Raw genomic sequence first — 20,475 nt, forward strand, 5'->3', positions numbered from 1 at the left:
TTAAAACAAATGTAGAACGTGTATCTTAGAACGGCTGGTATGGGTATTAACACTTTTATTGATAAGATGACCTAGGAAAGTCGAAACGTTGTCCTCTGCTTATCAATAAAAGTGTTAATACCCACACCAGCCGTTCTGAGATACATTTTTAATTCAAGCGGGTTTCTCGTCATCAAGAAACGTAGAACCTGAACAAAATCTTAACAGCAATATATAAATATTCACATAACGCCTTGGAAATTATTAATTGTTACCATCGTTGAGGGGTTGAAACTTGTGAAAGTACATTTTAAATATAATTAATTGCGTTAAGAAGCTTAATATAAAATCTCCGATCAGCTTTGTGTAAACGTAATTTTTATCCATCAGAATTTTGAATTAGAAACATTAGTTGTTGCTATAATTCGAAATCCAGTTTGATTTATTTGGTTGAAAGAGGTTTTAATCCCTTTGAGCTGTCCATACCTTTAATCACGAAGAAAAGAAAACAACATTACATCAATTCATATATATTTAGTTTCCTGCCATATTTTAATATTTTTATTTGCCATTGTTCGGCGGATGAGGAATGACGTTAAGGTGCATTAGAGAATTTAGAAAAATTTGAAACACACTCATTGGATAAATTTGAAATATGTTTTTGTAATGAATTTTTGGTTCTATTTTATCGTGTGAATTTTCTCACATATATAATTTAAAAACTTACCCTATTGAGACTTTGTAAATAAACAGTTTTATTCTTACCATTATGTCTTTTCCACTTTATCAGCGGTATGTATGGTATAGAAATTTAGCGTGGTTAGCGTGTGGAACTGCAAATCGTAAGGTATGTTCAAGGCTCAAGTGGCGTCATAAATGTTATAGGCAGTCCCGATATGGAATTAAAAGTAGCCGCATAGGAGTAGGGCGCTTCCACCGCTATCCATCTAATTTTTCTTCATACTGAGCTAAGAAAGATCATATGTGAATCTTAAAAGTCTCTAACTGAGCCGTTTATATGGCATACATATCCAACAGAGTTCTTGATATGTCAATGTTCAAAACATATCGATCTCACACCTGTATGTGTGTTTTTATAGCAAAGCCACATCAGGCTGTCTGCTGAGCCCACCGAAGGGAATCGAACCCATGAATTTAGCGTTGTAAATCCGTGGACTTACCGCTGTACTAACGTGGGGCTCTCATATCTGTATCTCCAGTAATAAGAAAATTGTAATATTTGGCTTAATTTTGAATTCAAAAGTGTCAATGAATTTACAGGAAACTCTGTTTTCTTACAACGAAAAATCTATGAATTGAATGTATTTTGATTAATTTTAAGCTAAAAGTATATCTGATGACGATTATATTGTTTCTTTTTAGACTATTTCCACGCTTTATAAAAAAACAACATAGGTACCTATTACAAAGGCACTAAAACGTATCTATTAATCTGGAGGAAAAATGTAGGTGATTTTATTTTATGATAATGATGTTTAGTTGTCCAGATCGATTAAAGGAAATTTATAAAAATGTAATTATTATTCGCTACTGCTCAACTATATTAGATTATACATGAATGGTTTGTGTATTTGTTTTGGAATTTCGCTCAAAGTTACATAAGGGCTATCTGCGCTAGCCGTCCCTAATTTAACTGTGTAAAAGTAGAGGGAAGGTAGCTCGTCATCACCACCCACCGCCAACTCTTGGGCTACTCTTTTACCAACGAATAGTGGGATTGACCGTCACATTATAACACCCCCATGGCTAAAAGGGCGAGCATGTTTGGTGCAACAGGGAGTCGAACGCCTTAACCAACCTGACCATGCCTCATGAATGCTCATCTCACGTATGTTACCAATGACTGTTCAGTTAGCTTCGGCTTTCTTTCGGGATCAACTGTTTTAACATCTCGCACTATTATACAGTAGTGTGTTGTCTGTCATTCAGTCAGTCAGTCAGTAGACACTAAAACGACGTCACGTAAGGGACACTTAACATCGCAGTTTCTACTGTTGTGACGTGAGTAAAACGTATGCATGCATTTTATAGACTACAACGGATATATGACCTATAAAAGCAATAAATACATATTTTGTTTCTCTGAATTTTGGTTCTCTTTACTCTCGAAACACTTTCGGGAATCCAGATTACGAATATAGTATTTCCCGTAATCGTAATTAATTTATAATTTTAAACGTGAAAGTTCAACTGTGACTTGATTGGAATACCAAATTGCTCATGATACTGCATACGTTTTAACATCAAGATCACTGTAATTTCTTCATCTTTTTATCTTTCGCTTATCAGCCCTTAAACCTTGTTACATTGTCGTAAGGTCGTTTATTTGTTTCGAATATTCACGCAAGACCAAAAAAGACCGTTTCTAATTTTGAAAGAATAGCCTACAGGGAAAACAGCTAGTGAATAACACCTATCGGCAACTTTTGACTGCTATAAACGTATCGTGGGATTTGACAGTCACTCTTATAACGTACCCATGACCTCAAAGCGCAGAGCGTGACCTTCCGGCTGTGGAACCGAAGACTTACGAAATTACAGTGTGGCAGGCTAACCTCTCGGTAACGCACGACCATATAATTCTATTTCATTCGTTTATGTGCATACATCATAGAGTTATGGTCGTTACTGTAATGATTTGTGTTGTCAGCTCTAAGATAATTCCACGAGAAAAGGCGCAAATTTTCTACTGCGTTGAAAGTATATCAGTTTGTTATTCTTGTGTTTTAAGAAATAGTCTTTCATATGTTTCAGGATATCATAGTTGATGGGACAATAGTTCGTGCTCAACCCGTACTAAAATTGTTAGTAAACAAGACCGATCGATACAGCTGATTTTATTAGTTTAATGTGTACAAGGGCATATGGTAAAGATACATAGGAGAAAAATAAAATAGAACATTTGCATTGAAAATACAATAATAGGAATGTGTACACGGTTTTATAATAATATAAAATAACCATGGAAAAACATGATATATTAGATAAACGATTAAGCCTTGCCAACTTTTCAATCCGCCAGTTCAGCGCGCTGCAAAATAATAATAAATATCAAAAATCTTATTTTGCGCTTTGAAGCTGTGGATTCTTTATAATGGTAATAGCCATATCCTAATATTCAGTCTGACAAGAGTTGGCGGGAAATGTTGTTAAATACCCGCCTTCCCTTTTGTCTATTAGTTCAAAATAAGGACGGCTAACGAAACGAACACTTGAGTCTAGCTTTAAGAGATATCCGGTTTCCGAAAAAAACACACAAACAAATAATTCGCCGTAGTCTAAATACTGATAGAATGTTTTAGATTACAGATTAGGTAACAAACAAAACTTTCTTTACGGTTCTGCTCGAGTGGATAAAAAATTTGTAAGAATTTTTTAGCTTAAGCTTTTTTAGTGATAGAAAAATGGTGAACACAGCATGAACTTGTTGTAAAGTTACTTCAAACAAAAGTAATATCTCACTGTTCCAGGCTGTAGAATATTTGACAAATAAAAACTAGAAATAATACTTTTTTAGATGCTTGATTTCAGAAAACGTTACACATGCCATATTTGTGCAACTCGGTAGTACAAGGATGAATATTCTTTTGAATTTTGATGTAGAAATAACACCAGTTTGACACCAGTGTTAAATGCTGTTAAGGGCTAATATTTTCAATTTAAATGGTTCTTTAACACTCCTACGAAAAGTGGGGCCTAATAGGCTCCAGAGCAACTTGAAAGATTATTAATATTAGGCTAATAATTTTGTATTTAAATGAAATTGCCATTTAAATCCATTAATGAATGGATTAACGAGATTCCCACTGTCCCTATCTACTATCTAGCGAAACCACAACCAGGGGAACGGGCTTGGAGAAATCAGGACTAGAAACGTCTTTTCGTAGGAGTGTTAAACAACAGAAGATAAACAGTCTTATCAGAGTTTCGAGTTCAGGCATAACCATTCCTAGTTTTGTGCTGCTGACCCGAGGGAGGGCAACCAATTAGAAATCTTGCAGCCTAACTTACTTCTCTGTACTGACTATCAATTGACTATAACGTTTATAACACAGCTGAAAATGCAAGACGTGTTTAGTGACACATAGCTGGCTCAAACGATGTATGTGTCTTATGATCCACAGCACAGCACTAGGCCACGCTGTCTTTTTTTCATTGATAAGCTTTGGGAAAGAAAACCCTATATTTTCTCAATGAATAACACTCTCTATAGTTTATGCATAAAGCTGAGCACGGTTTAGGTTATGTGGGTCTACGTAATCGGTTCTTGTATTACATTATAGTCGAAAAACAAATAGGCAGACATGAAGAAACTATTACAAAACAACCTGGAACGTTTGACAGCCTCAATAAGTTATTCGTAGTAGGAAAAATTAATAACATAAATATATAAAACAATATATATATAATTCTAGGTAGTTCTAGTTGTTGTTAAAATGATTTTAAAAAATTTCAAATGTATACAAGCATCCACCACAAATAATAGTACCTGTATCGTAAGATCAGTCCGAAGGCTTTCTCTCGGGATTCAGGTTTACTATTGTAATATGTTTTATTTTACTGATTTAATGTGGGGGGCTATTGTATTTTACTTTTGAATGCTGTTTGCTTATTTTAATGAATAGCTGCCTTCCCTCTAGTCTTACACTGCTAAATTATGGACGGCTAGCGCAGATAGCCCTCGAGTAACTTCGCGCGAAATTAAAAAACAAACAAACAACTTAAAAACCGAATATTTCTAGCTAAGTGTAATCCATGTGTAAATCGTTTCAGTCAAAAGTATCTGAGCTGCAGTGTTTCATTGTGTGTCAAAATTGAAAGAATGCATGTAATAATTAGTCACATAATATTGATAGTAAAAAAGAAACAAAACATAAAGCATAACACTAGAACTATAGTTATTTCTTGTTTGATAATTAACATCTGCTACATCTTAGTGGCTCCGCGGTAACTATAAAAGCTGAGTTTCGATACCCATGGTGGGCAGAACACAAAAAGCCCGTTGTGTAACTTCGTGCTCAACCTGATAATAAAGTCTGTAATCTATTTTATGACAGGGCCTGGCATGGGCGTGCGACTCGTAATCTGAGGGTCGCGGGTTCGCGCCCGCGTCGCGCAAAACATGCTCGCCCTCCCAGCCGTGGGGGCGTATAATGTTACGGTCAATCCCACTATTCGTTGGTAAAAGAGTAGCCCAAGAGTTGGCGGTGGGTGGTGATGACTAGCTGCCTTCCCTCTAGCCTTACACTGCTAAATTAGGGACGGCTAGCACAGATAGCCCTCGAGTAGCTTTGTGCGAAATTCCAAAACAAACAAACAAAATTTTATGACAGTATGAACGTACTATATTTCTGAAAATGCCGGTAAAATTTATGAATATATTCATCTATATTGCAGAAGACAGGAAAAATATTCTCTCTTTAGCATGACACACACGAGTTGAACATGTTTAAAAAAAAACATGTCTATGTTGTTGAATGTATATTTCAGTCAAAAACAAAGGAGGGGTTTATAAAAATAAATAAATGCTTTTGGAAAGATTGCGTAAAGCACTTAACATCTCAGAAAAAGGAGACATCGTAAGTGGGCTTCCTTTTCGTCACTGATATCCAACATTTCTGTTCAGTCGCTTAACACTTCTACGAAAAGACGTTTCTAGTCCTGATTTCTCCAAGCCCGTTCCCCTGGCTGTGGTTTCGCTAGATAGTAGATAGGGACAGTGGGAATCTCGTTAATCCATTCATTAATGGATTTAACTGGCAATTTCATTTAAATACAAAATTATTAGCCTAATATTAATAACCTTTCAAGTTGCTCTGGGGCCTATTAGGCCCCACTTTTTGTAGGAGTGTTAAGAGAACGTATTGGGCGAAAGGTCTGTTCGACTCTGGATGTAACAAATATAGTGTGGTTGACATATTACTATACATTTCCTCAGTTTTCACTATTTAGTTCTTTAAATGCATCCAAGAAAACAAATGAGGTTCTTGTACATATGTGCACGAGCTTAATAGGAAATTAATATAATGCACAACGTATGCTACAGCTAGTTTCTACGGTTTTCTACTGAGTTTAGACTTAGTTTCCCTTTAGTTTAGACAGATGACAACGTATACACATATTTGGTATTCTCTTCTGTGTCGCAATTTTGTGAGCTAGTGATTAGCATTCAACATTACTGCCACGTCGAACAAACGTGTGACGTAATAAGCGTTTAATGAAAACATTAAATTAAATTCCCAAATATTTTATACAGCATGACAGCATGTGATATGAAACCTCTAACAAAGTGAATACAGTTTACATGTTGCTAGCTTTTGATTAAAACTGAATCATGTACGGTGCAATTACACCGTTCCAGATGCGAATTAAGCAATATATTCAAGCATTGTATGATTTGACCATTTCTGTAATTTCATCTAATTACTTATTTTGAAGAATTGGCCATGGAAGAAGCGCTAGAAGTGAGGAGGTCTGTTAAGTTGTTCATAAACTAACGTGTTTGTATTTAACTTAATATTTAGTTGTATCAAGAAATGTACTTTTTTTTTTCCAAGACGAGGTGTAATGCTACAATAAATTTGAATGGGAATTTTTCGAGAAATGTGAATGAATGCTAGTTGTAATTAGACGTAAAGTACTTCTTATTTTATAATTGTATGCTACACATTAAAAGATATTAAGCAGTCTAATTTCTACTAATGTAGAGATAAGATATAAAAGGTTTTAATGTAACGCATACTTGTTTTTACTTGACTCTCGTGGTCGACGATGCGTTTAAGATGGCGACTGTTATTTTTTTTACCAAAGTGCTTACGTCAGAACGACAAATTAATGGTTCTAAAGCACAATGTGAAAACAGGGGGAGGACTGAAAGAAGAGGTTTCTATATTTTGGTTAATAATTATACTATTTAAAACCATTATAAACTAGGTTTTCATCTTTGCTGCTATGTAGTAGCAAAATTCTTGTCCTTACATTCAAATTGAAATTACACGTAACTGCGTACGATAGTGTACAACGTTGGAATTCGTAACTGATGAAATACGACACCGATACTAGGAAAGATGAAGGCCTTCCTTCAGTTTTCAGCCAAGAAGTCAGGAAACGTAAAGGAGCATGAGGTCAAGGCGGAAGTGCAACTCGCTGAGCGATGTAACATATCTTCCATCCAAGAGAGCATTTATTCATTGATTATTAGTAGTCCACTTTTACTTGTATAATAGATTACAGATCGCCACATAGTAACACACTTTTACGAGTAGAATAGATTATAGATTACCACATAGTAGCCCACTCTTGTCGAACGGATTACCACACAGTAGCACGACCTCACCTTTAGAATAGATTACATAATACTCCAGTTTCACAGTGATGAATTACGCAACTTTGTTATATTGAATTATTCTTTCCGTTTCTTTTCGTCTTTGCCTTCTTTCTTGATATAAATTATTAAACTTTTCTACCCTTTGTAAATTTCCTGTACGAACGCATAAAAATGGTGTCCGAAGTCGCCTTCTACTCACCAACTCTTTTCATCGACGATTAATTTATAACAATAAATTCACGGTCATCAGTAAGACGTGAGTGAATTTACAGACTTGCAACGCTAAAAGTCGGGGTTCGATTCCTCATGGTGAACACAGTAGATGACTCAATGTGGCTTTACTTCACGACAAACAAGCACCGTAAGATGTTGAATGTAATTTTAACTCAAGTGTTATTGATTTTTAAATCAATTCTATGAGGGATGAATGTACGACGTATGACATGAAACTCACACTTTAAACTTGAATTCCTAACACGTGCTGAATAAATACGGTTTCGAAACCACCTTTTTTGCTTCAATAACTTGTTCTTCGTGCGCCCGCACTAATTTTCAAAGTTGAAGGTTGCAATTTCATCAAACATCTACACTTTTATACCCAAATTTTTGTGCTAACTCTGGTATTTAAACATATAAATAAAATTATGTAAGATCTACAACTTTATTTAATTATATCAGAACCGTTACATTACAGTTGGCACCAAATATGCCATCTAGTTTTAGGGTAATTTATTATTTATTCATGAAGCATTGTAAACCTGCAAAGCACACGTGTTTTAGAAGAATGTTGTGATGAAACAAGTTTTCTGAATTTATAAATATTTAGCTTAAAATTCTATTAAACTCAACTGTTCCGAATTTTTCTATTTTTGCCACTGATAAATAGTCCAGGAATATCATTCATGACGTTTCGGAATGTGTACATTCAGAAGAGAAAACGGCCTTCTACATAAATGAAGAGAATTTTTACTAATGTTTTCCAGGTTTTATATGATGAATTCCTGGCTTTAAGAATTTTCTAGATGTTAAGAATTAGATCCTAAATTATATTGTAATTATACTTAATATCTGTATTTTCTATATCATAATTATATTTGTTTATTTCTTTCAGAATTTTGCGCAAGTCTACGTAAATGGTTTTGTGTACATAGTCGCTCACAATTTTCATCTGACGCACTAGAAGTAAGATAACCGGTCAAAACAATTCGCTGCCAACTCTTATTTGCTCAAATAGTGGTATTTGACAGTCACTCTTATAATGCATCCATAGCACAAAGTGCGAAGCGCGATTTTGCGAGTGGGCCAGGAACAGTAAGACTAGATTTCTAGCCCGAGTACGTTTATCACTAGGTGCATATCTTAACTGTAGAGTAGAGAAGTAGCTACACATTTCTTATAATAGTTGAGTAAATAACAACAAAATAACAAATGATTAAGAATTTGAGCAAATGGGATTGTGAATTTCCTGTCCACGAAAACGCCGAAGTTATTTACTTTCTGTAAGTTATTAGGTGTTTGTTTTATAGATAGAATCCGTGTTCTGAAAGGGGAAGTGTCACCTGTCGTAAAGTACACAAACTCTGTTAATCTTGGATTTTCCCATGAGGTCCAGATTCCATCGGATTTTTAAACACGTTTTGTTTTCCACGATCTTTTTTCTGTCTCTGGGTCGATAACTTCTTGGTTGCTAGGTCCATAATAACGCACGAGCCACACATCAATGTAGACAAAAACTACATCACAATTAATTCTACTAATTGTGTCTGTGGTTTCCAACGTACCTTGCATAGGAAATTAATAATCTAACTTAATACCGTAAAATTATTATATTCGTTATAGGACAGTGCCATTAGGATAATTATATATTTTAGCACCACATTTTTTACCTACTCCCTAACATAAATAGCATACACACCATAAGAACTGTTGTAACAGGTGGCTTATATAAATAGTGTTTCGTCTACTGTTGTATCCCAACTGGCCTGAAGAGCTCTGGTTTGAACGAAACTTGTCGTTGCCAATGAGATTAGTAAATGTTCTGTGGTTAGAATACTTTTATTATATACTACTCTAATTATTGAAAATTCCTAAGGGACCGGATAAAAAATGCAGTGTTTAATGATAAAATACGCGTAACGCTACTGTCTTATAACTAGTATAATTAGTTATAATGATGCTTTGTTAGGTTGTAAAAGACGTTCATAACGTAAGATGATGCAGTATCATGTAGTACGTGGAATCCCGCTTGATTTAAGGACTAACTCTTCAACGGTTCTTCCCGAAATAAGTATAGATATTAAATTAGACGTCTTAAATAAAAGTACCCGCAAAATGCATACTGCGGAACTAATATTGCAGAGAATAAGTAAGCACTGATGGTAGAAGACAAGAAATCACATACGCAATTAGTATAGGTACTGTCTTTTTACCATATTTGTTATATTCTTTTTCTCCTTCATCCGTTTGCTGGGTTTAAGAAGTCTCTTTTTTTCTACCAACTTCTGCACAGGAATAATTGTATAATTTTGGTCGGTATTAGGGTCGCGTTCAACTCAGAAACGTGAGGTTCTGTTTAGACCTTTTTTCCTTTCTTGGCAATTATCCTTCTTATTAATGATGCATTTAAATATGTTTGTACCGGTTTTTTTACACACACCCGGACCCTATTCCATAGCTATCTACGTCCATGGATGGATTCAAGGAATTTTATCGAATATGGGTTTTCTTAATCCAGTTATATATCCAGTCTTACACTCGCAGAGTAGACTGTCTACTCCAGATCGGGATCTAACTCTGGTTTAAGACCTGGGAGGGTCAGATGCAATGGATGACCTCTTAGGAATAAATAATAAATGCACTGCCCAAAATTTAAAGAAGACGTTTTAGTGAGACTTGTTCTCTTAATCAATGTTCAGGTCTTATAAACCTGGGAGGTCAAGTGCGATTTAAAGGTTTTATTCCGACGTTTGTCCGTCAGGTGGTCGATAGCTCCGTCATATTTGACATCACGTGCTTACATACATCTTGGGTGAAAAATGACAAACTTATCTTAAAGTGTTGTATTATCTGACCCTGTATACCATTTCACTGATTTACTTAAAACAAAATGTAATGAGAAATTGAACAGAGTAGAGTTTAAGATTAGCGGTGATGTTTATTTCATTTACACATATTTACTGAATCTTGTATTCGAATGGATTGATGTTACCTATTAGAAGGGAATGTTTTATATTCGATACGACGACGTTGGATGATACTGAAGCATCTGTAAAACGTCATGTGTAAGATATCTGTACCAGATTCGAACGCTATATACGTCATCGAGTATTCCAAATAACGTTTACAGGTGAGTAAATCCTGATGTATACCAATTTCTAAGTATGTGAGCAACGAATTGAGACAGGATTGTTATAAAAGTACAAAATTCATGGCTATTTCAGTCATTACAAAAGGAGCGCACTGGCCTCTTCTGAGTTATATACACGAAGTCTTATATGAAATGTTGCTTTCACCCGTATTCTGTGCGTCATCGTATCTAATGAAACTCTGTTAACATCTGTAGTTTGTGACACATAAAATAATATGGTGTAAAGTGAAACCTCATTTACATGTGTAGTTTGTGACACATAAAATGATATGGTGTGCAGAGAAATCCCATTTCCGCCTTAGTTTGTGATACATGAAGTGTTATGGTGTTTAATAAAGCGTTAATTATATCTGTAGCTTAATATATCAGTTCTTGTAGTGTATAACGAATTATTTTATAAGATATGAACCTGTTTACAGAAACAGGTATTTTAAAACAACAAAACGAAACTAAAAATTAAGATAAACATCATCTTTTTGTTTTCTCAACTGGCGCAGTTAGGAACTGAACAAGTAGTATATATATTAGCATTTCTACTTTATTTATGCTCAAACTGAGTATGAACAGTCGGTTTTAATTAATACCATGTCAGTTTGTATATGCTGTACGCTAAAGAGCCGAACGATGGATAAGGACTTTTAAGGTTCATCCATTGCTGGTTTCAGTCACAAATTTCGTCTCAACATAAATATGGAATTTAAAAATTTGTGGTCGTTATTTTGGGTTTAAAGAATACCAGAAATGAGTGATGAAAGTGAGATTAAGATAATTAAAATATCGCTGTATTTATTTTAAAAAGTTCATAGTAATGTCAAAACTAGTTATCGTTAGATGGCGCTAGCAAAACTAAAATGTAGTTTGACTTTTGTTTGTTTTGTTTGAATTTCGCGCAAAGGGCTATCTGCGCTATCTATCTCTAATTTAGCAGTGTAAGACTAGAGGGAAAACAGCTAGCTATCACCATCTACCACCAAATTTTGGATTACTCTTTTACCAACGAATAATGGGATTGACTGTAATATTATAACGCCCCTATGGCTGAAAGGGCGAGCATATTTGGTGCAAAGGGGATTCGAACCCGCGACCCTCAGAATACGAGCCGGGTCAAGTTTGACTTTTAGCGCAAGGCTACAAATAGGCTATCTGCACTCTGTCGACTTACAGAAATCGAACCCTAGATTTTTAGATGAAAGTTGGAAACGCGCCGCTGACCCACCTGGTGACAGAAAGATAGCAAAGATTTGGAATTATATATTTAACAAAATAATAAATAATTTATAATCGTAATAAAAGTGGTATAAATGAATTAACAAAATAATAAATAATTTATAATCGTAATAAAAGTGGTATAAATGAATTACCCAAGTGCTTTTAGTGAACTTTCGTACAGACATAGTGACGTAACAATGTGATAAAGGAAATTAAACATACAAACAAGCTCACTTGAAATATTAGTGCCTCAACACATTAGTACAAGTCATCTCAAACAACAGTATATACTTTAGTATAAAGTGACATAATACATTGATATAGGTGACGAACCATACTTTGGTATGAGAGACATAATACATTGATATAATGACTTATCGTACTTTGGTATAAGAGACATAGCATGTTGATATTTGAAATTCATAATTTAACACACCATCATGAGAAACTTACAACACTGTTACACTTCAGATGGACGTATGTGCATTCCTTTTTTTCTTCAAATGATCCACAAACCGACATCTTCGTGAAGTGGAAGGTTTGTTTTGTAAAGTTCAACATGTAAGCGAGACTTCATAATTCTTTTGAAGCAGAATGAACGATCCCAGGTCTTCTACTCAAAAGGAACTTCTAAAGTTTCTTCTTTCAGCACGCTAATTCTCCAGAGTATGCATACGTTTGAAGGTGTTCGCACATAGAGCTCGTAGAATTCATATTACGTGAAAACCAACCTAAATGGTTCATGCGCCAAATTAGATGAAAGAGGGTCGAGTAAGAATTTACCCCAATGGGCTTAACAACCGAATTACGAATGAGTGTAATGTTTCCCAAGGTTGATCATTTTAAGTAATATAATTTGAATACAACTATTTCTTATTCGCTTGCACGTAGGCCTGGCATGGCCGAGCGCGTAAGGCGTGCGACTCGTAATTCGCGGGTTCGCGCCCGCGTCGCGCTAAACACGCTCGCCCTCCCAGCCGTGGGGGTGTATAATGTGACGGTCAATCCGATTATTCGTTGGTAAAAGAGTAGCCCAAGAGTTGGCGGTGGGTGGTGATGACTAGCTGCCTTCCCTCTAGTCTTACACTGCTAAATTAGGGACGGCTAGCACAGATAGCCCTCGAGTAGCTTTGTGCGAAATTCCAAAACAAACAAACGAAACAATCGCTTACACGTTGGCTACGTAGTCGAGGGCGGAAACACAATAAATATGGTTAAAGCATTTATTTGATTGCAAGATATGTCAGACTTTTATCAAACGAAAGATTCCAAAAGTCTGTATGATAACTTGCGAGGGTTATCAACTAATAAATATCCCCGTGTTTTTTCTATTGAACATAAATACATGTGTTAACAAGTCTGACGACTAGCTATAATTTACTATTTGCCCTCACTTAAGCCTAAAACAATAATATAAAGATAATGTTCACCTTGCAGTTCCATCTGTTGAAATAAATATGGAACTAATTAAATTATAATCTGTGTTTGTTTTCTTATAACAAAGCCACATCGGATTAAATGCTGAGCCCACCGAGGGGAATCGAACCCTTGATTTTAGCATTATAAATTCATAGATTTACCGCTGTACTAGCGGGGAGAAATTACATTCTGTAGTCAGAGACATTTCTACAAAACATTTATTTCCTGATATTGCAAAATTATTTACTATATTATTAGCTGTTCTTGCAAGAGAGCTAATGGTAGATATTCCTTACTGATATCACAACCTTAATCCCTACCGGAGAGGCAAGTTTTAGAGAATATCACAACCTTTTAACAACATTCACATTTTAATACCTATTGTTTAGAATAATATTGAAGCTTTAGTGTATTGACCGGCATATAATTAATACTAACTATACAACACTTATATTTTTAATTAGTTACATTAGTTTTTCCTACTTACTTTTCTTTATAAATTGTATCATAACTTTCCTTTCTCAGTATTGTTATTTTTTTTCAAGTTTTGAGAACCTTATCGTTATTGTATTTCCTTTCCGGCTTTACGTAAGGTTATGAGTTTGAGTGAGTTTTGTGTTAGACACTACACATGTTTAGCATGTTGTTTTCTTTGTATTACGTTTAACAATTATTAGTATTTATGGGCTGCTCATTTTATATCTTTGTAAAACATTGGTTTTTGCTGTACTTCGGAAATATTACTACTATCTCAACAAAGTTTAAACGATAAAATATGTTGTTATAAATTTGTCGTAGATGTCGCTGTCTTCTAACATAAGATATTAGGAATAATTTATGAGTTTTCTTTGATCAAAAGACGTCTTGGGGAGAATTGGAGTAAGACAAAAGTGTACTATTTAATATACGAATGTCATTATTTTTAGTGTGTTATTGTTATGCTATTATTATAGAGACTGTTTTGCATTATTATCTTAATAAATATGTTTAGGATAAACCAAAATCTTCTAAGTTGGCGGAAGTTTGTAAAATATTATTGGGTTTACATCCAAAAAACATTATTAACAGCGAAAATACTCAACTTATGAAACAATGTGTTCTAATCTTTATAAGTAGAAAAGTAAGACAAGTATATTCAGTTATCATTACTGATTGTCAGATTGGTTTTTAGTATCGCTCTAAATACATATCTTGCTCTGATTGGAAATTTATGTTAATTACAGGTATATAATTGCCCATACTTACGTAGGAAATAATATTTCATGTAGTTTCACACACACACACGCACATATATATATACATGGTGTGAGTTAATTACATCATGTACAATGGTTTTTAGTTTCTTCTATTGGCCAATCGTGGTGGTCCGGCATGGCCAGGTGGTTAAGGCACTCGACTCGTAATTTGAAGGTCGCGGGTTTGAATCCTTGTCACACCAAACATGCTCGTCCTCTCAGCCGTGGGGGTGTTATTATGTTCGGTCAATCCCACTATTCGTTGGTAAAAGAGTAGCCCAAGAGTTGGCGGTGGGTGGCGATAACTAGTTGCCTTCCCTCTAGTCTTACATTGCTAAATTAGGGACGGCTAGCGCAGATAGCCCTCGAGTTGGTTTGCGAGAAATTCAAAATAAAACCAAACCAAATCAATCGTGGCCCACTGGTTAGCTTCTCTGGTGATGAATCAAAGAGCCTTGGGCTCTGAACGTAATGCCACTGAGCACCCCACACATTTTCAGCTGAGGGCGCGTTACAGAAATTACAATCAAGCCCTTTACTCTGTTCAAGGATTCAGACATTTCGGAAGCTGACTGATTCTTCCCCATTCTTGTGTGAACCACGTTTACATTAAGCCAAGAACACGAAACGTTCGGAGTCGTGTGTCAAACATTTCCACTAAACCTAAAATAGAAATTATAGACGATTAGCATACTCGGATAAAGGTCTCTTTACTATTATTAGCAATTGTTAATGCATTTCCTACTTGTGGTTTAACGGAATGCTTGAAGACTCGTATATGCTAAAAATCGAAGGTCGATACCCGTGTTTAGCACAGCGCAAATGGTTTATAATAATTGTTTCTAACCTTGGTACGATGATGAATTTCTTTATCCAAACAGTAAATGTGATTTTATGATTTATTATCTAATATTTTAGCCGTAATGCTTGTTTGTTGTTAAGCGCAAAGTTACACAATGGGCTATCTGTGCTCTGCCCGCTACTGTTATTGAAATCCAGTTTGTAGCATTATAACCTTACACAGTTGTTACTGATTTAGCCATATTAACCTCTTACCAAACCTTCATTCGAAAGTTCCTTTTACATCCACAATTCCAATGTAATATAAAACAATACTGCTTTGATATTTACGTGAAACTTATTACTTGCCTGAGAAATGGAAGCCTAGAAAACAAATTATACATAATCAGTAGATTTAAGATGGATAACGGAACGTATTTAAAAATTATGTGTGCCTGTGTGTAATTAAACCTTTCAGCACGGGTAGTTGTGTAATGTTGGAGTTAGTAACTAACTAGCGCATGCGTAGTTCTTTAACTCCTACAGAGATTTCGAGGGAAACGGCCAACAGACTTAGCTTTTGATTCACTTTATGAAAAGCAAGATCTGCAGTATTACATATGTATACTTTTGTAATCGCCAAAAAACGTCTTATTTATAATTCCATTGTGTGTATACATTTTTATACACTAAAGGTACTTCCCCAGCGTCCCCGAAAGTATTTTCTTTCAAGAGTAAATGAAATTAAAAATAACTGTTTTATCTCTTGCTTTTGAAACTCATATGTCATGCTGTGTTGCAGCCTCCAGCGTGCATAATTCTTCTTGTGATTCATAGCATGCACATGTTTTTACTGACGTAACGAAGATACAACTTGCAACGTTAAGCGTCCCTTATGTGATGCCATTTTAAAGTCTACTGACTGACTGACAGACAACACTCTATACTGGTGCGAGTGGTTAAAACAAATGGTTTTAAGCCCTCTTTATGAGAAAAACTTTCTATTTTAATATGTCAAACTTGATTTTCTACATATATATTTCCTCGTGAGTTAGCGGTAAGTTTACGGACAAAATGCTAAAATCTGGGGGTTCGATTTCTCGTAGTAGATAGAGCAGAGATAGCTAATTATGTAGCTTTGCTCGAAAAACAAGAACATTCACACTTCTAGAAACTGAATTCTGTTCTTTACCAAATTATATCCTTCCTCTTGTGGAAGGATCAAAAGAAGTAATGTGTAGATATCGCTTTGAGGTACGAAGCTATAACGTATAACCCTAAAATCCATTGAAACTTGTAAACACGAACATAGCTATATGTGGGATAAATTAGAGATTTAATAATTTTCATTTCAGGTAGTTCGTACGTGTAGATTCCAATGATTAGCAATTCATCCAGTTTTACAGTAGTCTAACTTGTACATGATCATACGTACTTGTGAGTTATCTAGAAGTAAGCCTCGTGCTTCAATTTGGTAGCTACACCCATTGTTCTGTAAAATTGATCTATTACGTGTTTATGTGTGTGTGTAACAACCATCACCCAGAATTGGCTGGCTCAATTTCTGTAAGTGGAATCTCTCCGAGGGTGTACATTGACTATTCTATTTTAGAATTATTGCCCTAGAAGGTGAGATAAACACTTTTAAGATAGGAAACACATCCACTTTCTTATAGACTTTTGGCTATGCATATAAACACACAAGTACTTAATCAGTTAAATGTGTCAGTTATTACCTTCCACAAGCAGGATATGCAATTAGCATCTAATGAGGTCATTACGAACTTGATAATAAAAGAAGGAAGACGATGAATCATTATTCAGTATTGTCCTTGATACAGTTTTTGCTTCCTCAACGGGTACCTACATCTAGTCTAACTCACCTACGTCAGGAAAAGGTGTGTGAATAATATTGAGATATTTAGTTCTTTAATAACTAAACAAAAAAAAATGTTTCGCTCGAGATCTATTGTTTCGTGAATAAACGTAAGGTAACAAGTGACATCACGATATCATTATGCATAAATAATGCTCCTCAATGAGTTGCTCGGGGTGAAATGCAGAATTCTGTTGATTATAGCTGTTTGAATCGTTTGAATGGAAATAAGCTCTTAATGCAATTATTATTGGATCAAAGTTGTTGTTTTTTTTAACAGCAAATCTTTAAAACATTTTTTGTTTGTTTCACTTTATCTCATCTGGTGCACAGTTCCTTGTTTTTCACTCGTAGAACCGTCTCGCACATAGGTAATCGAGATCGGATTATTGGAAAAGAGTTAGATGGATCATAATGAGAAATACTGCTACCACCACTTTTTGTACTCACTTTTCACTAGTTATGTAAATTTCGTTACTTACTAGTTATTTGTTCAGGTTGGAATGAATACAGTTTGTTTGGAACGATCAGAATATTTCAGCATGACCTTTGTTTTTTTTCAGATGTAATGTTGTAATGACTCGGAAGGTGTATATTAATGCACTACAAAATACGCTTTATTTTTATTATTTTGCGTGCAAGTGCAAATATGTTTGATTTATATCATTTAATTCTAATCGAATCAAGTTACTCAAACATCAGAAATAAGATTGTAGGTGCCTTGTAAAAATGTATTCTTGTGGTTGGTACAGCACAGATAGTTCATTGTGCAACTTTATGCTTAACAACACAAGTGAATGAGGTAGTTAATTCAACATATTGGTCTAATGAGGAATATGCATTGTCAGAAAACAAATACGCATAATGGTTAGAATTCAATTATTTATCAGTCAGATGCCTATTATCTAACTTTACGGTAAAATAAACAAACCTTCGATGTTTTCGTCCGTAATCCCAGTAATATCTCATTTTTATGTTGACAATTTTGTCGGAAGAAGTGATGACATCTCCTACTATGTAAATGTGTTTTGCATTTGTGGATCATGTGTTCACCCGTATTCATTTATTATTGAAGTATTTTTACCCAAAACTATTCGTAATAATTTCTTTCTCTTCAAATATTTGCCATATAATTATTTATTTAAAACTCGTTATGGTTTGGTTTGTTTTGAATTTCGTGCAAAGCTACGCAAAAGCTATTTGCGCTATCCATCCATAATTTAGCAGTGCAAGAGTAGAGGGAAAGCAGCTAGTCCTCACTATCCACCGCAAACTCTTGGGCTACTCTTTTACCAACGAATAGTGGGATTGACTGTCACATTATAACGCCTCAACGTCTGAATGCGCGAGCATGTTTGGTGCGACGGGGATTCGAACCCGTGATTCTTGGATTATGAGTCGAGTGCCTTACCCACCTAGCCATGCTATGCCAACTCGTTATGTTTTTTATAGTTTCTACACGTTTACTATTGATTGGATTTTTAGAACCTGAATGATACCTTACGCTTATATTGGCTAAAATTTCAGGTCAGATATCTTTAGGATTCAAATACAGAGAACCCTAATTTTTATTTACTGATTTAAAGAACCACAATAACCGCCATACTGAGCTCTCTTTACCGAATAACAACATTAATTAAATCGCATCTGCATTTTAAATTGTGGGCGTGTTCCGAAGCATTAGTTTTCGAATCTTGGACCCTGGACAGCTCGACACGTTACTCACTAGACCACACATGTTATATTTCATTATTAATCATTACTTTTACTTCTTTAGTTCCAGTAATGAATTACACCGACACTTATTTTTACGATCAGTATTAAGTTGGACCTTGAAAAATGTTTATTAATTTGTCATCTGATTTGCTTCATTTTTCATGTATCCCTAACTACTACTGTTCTTAACGTTTGGTTTTTATTGCTGTAAGTTTTATCTGTCTGTTCCATGCAAACATAAGTGTGTGTTTGTATGAATAACTCAATTTTAATACCATAAGATGTATTAATTGTAACTAGGCGATCATATCATTACTATGAAGTAATAATGAAATTAATACTTATCAAGAACATTCACAATATTACTAAAAAACAAAAAATGTTTTCCATTAATAGTTTTATAATAATTACTTGAACTCCCATTCTCCTTCCAACAGCCTCCCGCTAGTACAGCGGTAAGTCTACTGGTTTACAACGCTAAAATCAGGGGTTAGATTTCCCTCGGTAGGCTTAGTAGATATTCCAATGTGGCTTTGTTATAAGAAAACACACACACACACACACTCCTCCCAGCAGGAGTTGAGACGTTGTGGTTTAAACACTTAACTCCTAACCCTTAACTGATTCTCCATAACTGGTGACTAGTTTGACATCTGCATTTGGATCTTGTCTGATAGATGGAGTATCCCTAACGTTATGACTGTAAATATTTTCTACCATGATTTAATGATGAGGTCATGTACTGATAACGAAAACACTTTGGTTTTTTTAGTCTCATTATAAATGTTTTTTATATTTGTGCTACGAACTATCATTTTGCGATTTGTCTCTCTGTTTGTGTTATATAAATATTTCTATTTTTGTTTATAATCCTCCATTTCATCTCAAGCAGATAAACCTATTTTTCTGTTTGTGAACAAGTTTATCTACAATTTTCATTTTGCACAAGTTAATTTAAAAAGACAAATAATTTCCTACAGTAATTTTCTAAAAACGTAAACTTTATTCAGTTTCGATTGACATAACCAGAGTTTTTAGGGCACTTAATTCAAGCGTAACTAATTAGTCACTGAATAAAAAGGGTAAAATAGCATGAATTTTTCAAGAACACAAATTAAAGTTGTTTATAGCTCAAACTTATAACTCTTTTTAGCAAGCTGCACACTCTCCCTCAACCTACAAACCCACGCTTTTAATTAAAGGAAGTAACTTAGGTGACAGGAACAATTCTCAGAGCAGGAAAATTAGTGCAGCTCGTAGGCTTCCATGATTAGTTGGATTCTTCCTTAGTCAAACAACTAATTCGGAGTTGTTTTCGTTACACGTCATTACAGAAAATTAAGCTAGTTAGAAAAATGTTTATTTTTGAATTTTACGCAAATCCATACGAAGGATCTCTGCGCTAACCGTTCCTACTTTAACAGTGTAAGACTAGAGGGAGGGCAGGTAGTCATCACCACTCACCGCCAACTCTTGGGCTACTCTTTTACCAACGAATAATGGAATTGACTGTAATATAATAACGCCCCCACGGCTTTGAAAGAAC

The 20,475-nt window shown here is 35.0% G+C and overlaps 1 protein-coding gene across 11 annotated transcripts in view; it reads left to right on the top strand.

Moving 5' to 3' along the window:
• The window catches only part of LOC143235440 (uncharacterized), a 203,066-nt gene that overhangs the window by 56,052 nt on the left and 126,539 nt on the right, over positions 1 to 20,475 (top strand). Inside the window, exon 1 of one of the 11 annotated variants that reach the window (XM_076473604.1) lies at positions 1,363 to 1,445. The exons of 9 other annotated variants lie outside the window; for them this stretch is intronic. The gene's annotated coding sequence lies outside the window, so the exon portion shown is untranslated. Of the gene's footprint in view, positions 1 to 1,362; positions 1,446 to 20,475 lie in introns of those variants that run through there. One more of the 11 variants, XM_076473609.1, reaches the window with a different exon arrangement.

This window comes from Tachypleus tridentatus, chromosome 12 (genome assembly GCF_004210375.1).
Source record: "Tachypleus tridentatus isolate NWPU-2018 chromosome 12, ASM421037v1, whole genome shotgun sequence".
NCBI classification, from domain to species: domain Eukaryota; kingdom Metazoa; phylum Arthropoda; class Merostomata; order Xiphosura; family Limulidae; genus Tachypleus; species Tachypleus tridentatus.